Below are 4,051 nucleotides of genomic sequence, written 5' to 3'. Positions count from 1 at the left end.
TCTACTGTAGTATTTCTTGTGCATCGGGTGATCTTGGTGATATTTGCTACACAAGGCCCGTTCACACCAAGGACAGCAACTATAAAGTTTTATTAATCATTTTAATTCTATGTGAATAAGTCTACAGCACAACAATGACAACACTGATGAACGATATTGTTGGAATCACTTTCAGAACGATTTTTTCCCAGCTGAGGAATGATACATTGATAGCTTATCAGGATCCACCCGACTTTAAAGAGTTTGAGCTTTTAAAGCAGCGTGTGATTATAAACACTTTATCATCCTAATATAGTTATTGTTATAGTTATCTTTGTAGTTATCATTATTTGTGTGAATGGGCCTTTATTGTTTACGTTAGGTTGTACACATGCACAAATCAGGATGACTGATAAAAATGAAAGATTGAGAGAGGTATGTTCAGAATAGCATACTACCATAACATGCAAATTATCCCAGAATGCAACCTTCCATGAGAAATGTATTTCTCAAGATTTTATCCAACTGCAGAAGTAAATACATTTTTACACACAATTAAATTAAAAATGCAAAAACAGCTTTTTATTTCTGTGATCATTACGGAACGTAACTTTCTGAATTAAACATACAAAGTTTTTGGTTGTTCTGTTTGACAAACTATTTTTAAAAGTATGGCTCCGTCCGAAATCACATACTCTCTTAAGTAGGTACTAGTTTTGAATAAGTAATTACTTCACGATCGCTAAAAAAGTACGTTCTATATAGTATGAATGTGTGTAGTATGAATATAATCCGGACTTACTATTCACCATGTTGTCATTATCATGTGACCGGCTACCAGTGTCAGTTGCGTCGCTTCACTGCCATTCATAAATCTTCTCCTGTGGCCTCATTGGATAGTAAAGTGTCCATATGCAAACTTATTATCTTGTTATCTGGGTACTTTTTGCCTACTCTTATGAGGACTGTGAATTCGGATATTCTTTTGTCACATACTGTTTTTCGCTTACTGCAGAAAACGCAGCCAATTGGACGCAGCCAAATATCTATTGCCAGAGAATGTCTAATAAGAGGAGAACTTCCACTCTCAGTAAACTTCCGGCTTCTGAACTGGTTGCAGTTCCACTCTGGTTCCATATGAGGGCGCTCACAGGACGAGTGCAGAATGAATGGAGGTCTATGGAGCTATACCCCTCAAAATCCACTTTTCTCAGGATATAATTTTTTGTCTAGTAATTTGAATGTTGTATTCGAAAGGAGATGCAAAGAAATTACACATTGCTGGGTGTAAGATTTTTTTAGAGTCACTTATTTGCTTTAAAAAGTCTTTTAAAATGTCAATGACGTCATACACATCGTACGACCAGAGATACTGCTTTACGGCAATCCTTCAGTCGCTTTGGTGCTTTCGCGCTCGGCACTTTCTTTTCTCTCGAGGCATCGACAACACAGCTGACACAGGTAAATACACGTGCTAGAAGAGTTTTTGTTTTGTTGTTTTAAAAGACCACGCCGAAAATACACACACACACACACGATGCCATCAAGCGGTATATCTGGTCGTAATCAGTTCTTCACTGACCAATCAGCGTTCATTAGCAGAATGCTAGCGTGTTATGGGCAACAACAACTCAACCTCTAAGAAATCGAAAGGACATAAGTACTCGTTCATTCAACTTTCGACCTATAACCCAAGTGCCATGTTGAACTTGCAAAACCTACAATCAAATCTGAGATTTCTCAACGACAATCGGGTGAAAGAGACAAATTTAGTCGTCTATTCCATAGACTCCCATTCATTTTGCACTCATGGGCGATCGCCCCCAGTGGAATTCTGGTGGAACTACAACCAAAATTCGGTACAATAGGACTTAAAGTCGGCATGAAACGGAAGTTGAGATTGTCATTTGTTCCTTGTTGTGACGTATATCCGAGTGAAACGGCTTCTGAAATTAGAAAAAAAAATGTAGGGCGGGGCTTGATTTAGTCCTTCGGGAATTGATTGGATCGTTGGAGGTTGGGCATTGCAAACAAAATGGAGGCAGATTTGAATGCCAGTTTACATTCAGTTGTGGAGGATTTCTCTCCACCGGACTGCCCACCGTTACCCTCCCATGAAGGATTTTTTATTGAGGAGCCCGGCGACGAGAACGAGGACGAGCAGCTACATTTTCAGGCAGGAATCAGCCCATATTTATATGAGCCTCCCGCGAACTAAGATGAGTCAAGTCAAGTTATCAGTCAAGTTCACCATCGAGAACATCTCGACGTGTCCGATAAGTAAATAACTAGATTTAGATAAGATAGATAGCCTACCATTCGGACACTTCGAGATGATCTCGAGGGTGAACTTGACTGATAACTTGACTCAAAACGAGACAGACACCGATTATAGCCGCACCCTCATCGGCTCTGGCCGCACCCTTTCGCCATGGCACGTGACCGAAAGAGAAGAGGGGTCGTTTCGAGGGGGGAGGGAAGGGTAATGTATTTGATTAAAGATTATAAGGGTAAATGAATTTTAAAAAAATAATGAAGTGCACAGATAAATCATTTATAATAAACACTACAATATTACATATAAAAAGAAGATTTGTCAAATTTGATTTCATGCCGACAGGGAGTGGCCAGGCTCTCCGTAGACGAGCGCTGCTATCGCGTATTATGCATTAAATGTGCGCTGCGCCTTTAAGCATAAGCTCTGAGAGTCACGTGGTTTCATCCTGCTGGCTGCTGCTTCCTGGATTGAGTTTATAACGGAGAGCTCGAACGCCGCTAAAAAAATTTATAAAATAAAAACCAAGCCCGCGCGAGCATCCGACTATTGATCATTTCGATAATCAGTAATCAATCTATTACCATTCCTACGGCCTGGTCAGACCATATAATAGGGATGGGGAAATGAAGCCTCATGAATCACTGAGGCTTTCTCCTGACTGTTCCGGGAAAAGATTCAAAGCTTCGAGAGTGTCGAGAACAGCGCCGAGAGCAGCGCCATCTGGTGGTTATTTAAAAGAAAGCAGCCAGAAGCCTGTGTTAGAAGCTCTGGCAGATGAAGCAACCACAACACACTCCATAGTTTCAATGTTATGTGTACAAATAAAAGCATTACATGTTTGTGTTTGATTTGTTCATTAAATAAATTCATTTTCCCATTAAAGTGTGACAATAAAATATAATATAAACTTATATGATTCAACAAGATTTAATGTAGGCCTACTCTGTCTCTCTCTCTCTCTCTCTCTCTCTCTCTCTCTCTCTCTCTCTCTCTCTCTCTCTCTCTCTCTCTCTCTCTCCACACACACACACACAAAATGAATAAGGACGTTGTCTGATAGGTTAATCTGTTATTAAATGTGCTTATGACACTTGTTACTGATAGTGCTTAACTGTAGGAATGACAGAAAGGTGATAAAGTTTTTAATTATATTTATTATTTTTGGCCGTTGCCATTGCTCTAAATACAAACCCTTCACCAAACACCAACACCCTATAACCCACCCTAAACCCAAATACCAACACCAAATTACCTAAAATCACCAAAAAGTGCAAAGATTTTACAAAAACAAAAAGACACAAAAACAACGAACAAATTATAGCCTAAGTAGTGAAAAATAAATGTTGGTTATTTAAATGTAATATTGATTCACTTTCAAAGTACAGCACTCTCCTCACAAACACATCAACCAGACTGAGCCAGCAATGACTCGTTAAATAAGATCTGGAGTTCGAGCCTTCTGACACCCAAAGCGAAACGCGCACGTGATTTGACAGAAAGTGAGGCTTCGTTTGTCATCGATCACGTGACTCTAGTAAACTGATACACGCCCCGATACGGGGCTTCACTAGAAATTGTGTCGCTTGTGTGATACGCGCATCGAAGCTTCAGTGTCATACGTAACATCACTACCATATAATACTATTACTATCTAATCTAAAGCAGGGTTTGCTGAAGAGCTGATTGTAAATACGTTAACGTTACTGTCTTCTGTTCAGGGCGCATACAGGACACAGTGAGTGCTAGTCTCGCTTTGATATGTCATAATCAGCACCGTTGTCAAAACTGACTCAA

The 4,051-nt window shown here is 39.7% G+C and overlaps 1 protein-coding gene across 2 annotated transcripts in view; it reads left to right on the top strand.

Moving 5' to 3' along the window:
- Positions 1-3,887: 3,887 nt before the first annotated feature.
- hmox2b (heme oxygenase 2b) overlaps positions 3,888-4,051 on the top strand; it is a 17,705-nt gene continuing 17,541 nt past the window's right edge. The window contains exon 1 of one of the 2 annotated variants that reach the window (XM_082182314.1): positions 3,888-3,942. The gene's annotated coding sequence lies outside the window, so the exon portion shown is untranslated. Of the gene's footprint in view, positions 3,993-4,051 lie in introns of both variants that reach the window. The other variant, XM_082182315.1, reaches the window with a different exon arrangement.

This window comes from Leuciscus leuciscus (genome assembly GCF_965113295.1).
Source record: "Leuciscus leuciscus genome assembly, chromosome: 1".
NCBI classification, from domain to species: domain Eukaryota; kingdom Metazoa; phylum Chordata; class Actinopteri; order Cypriniformes; family Leuciscidae; genus Leuciscus; species Leuciscus leuciscus.
Note: the sequence above shows the minus strand (reverse complement) of the source record. Positions and strands in the feature narration are given on the sequence as shown.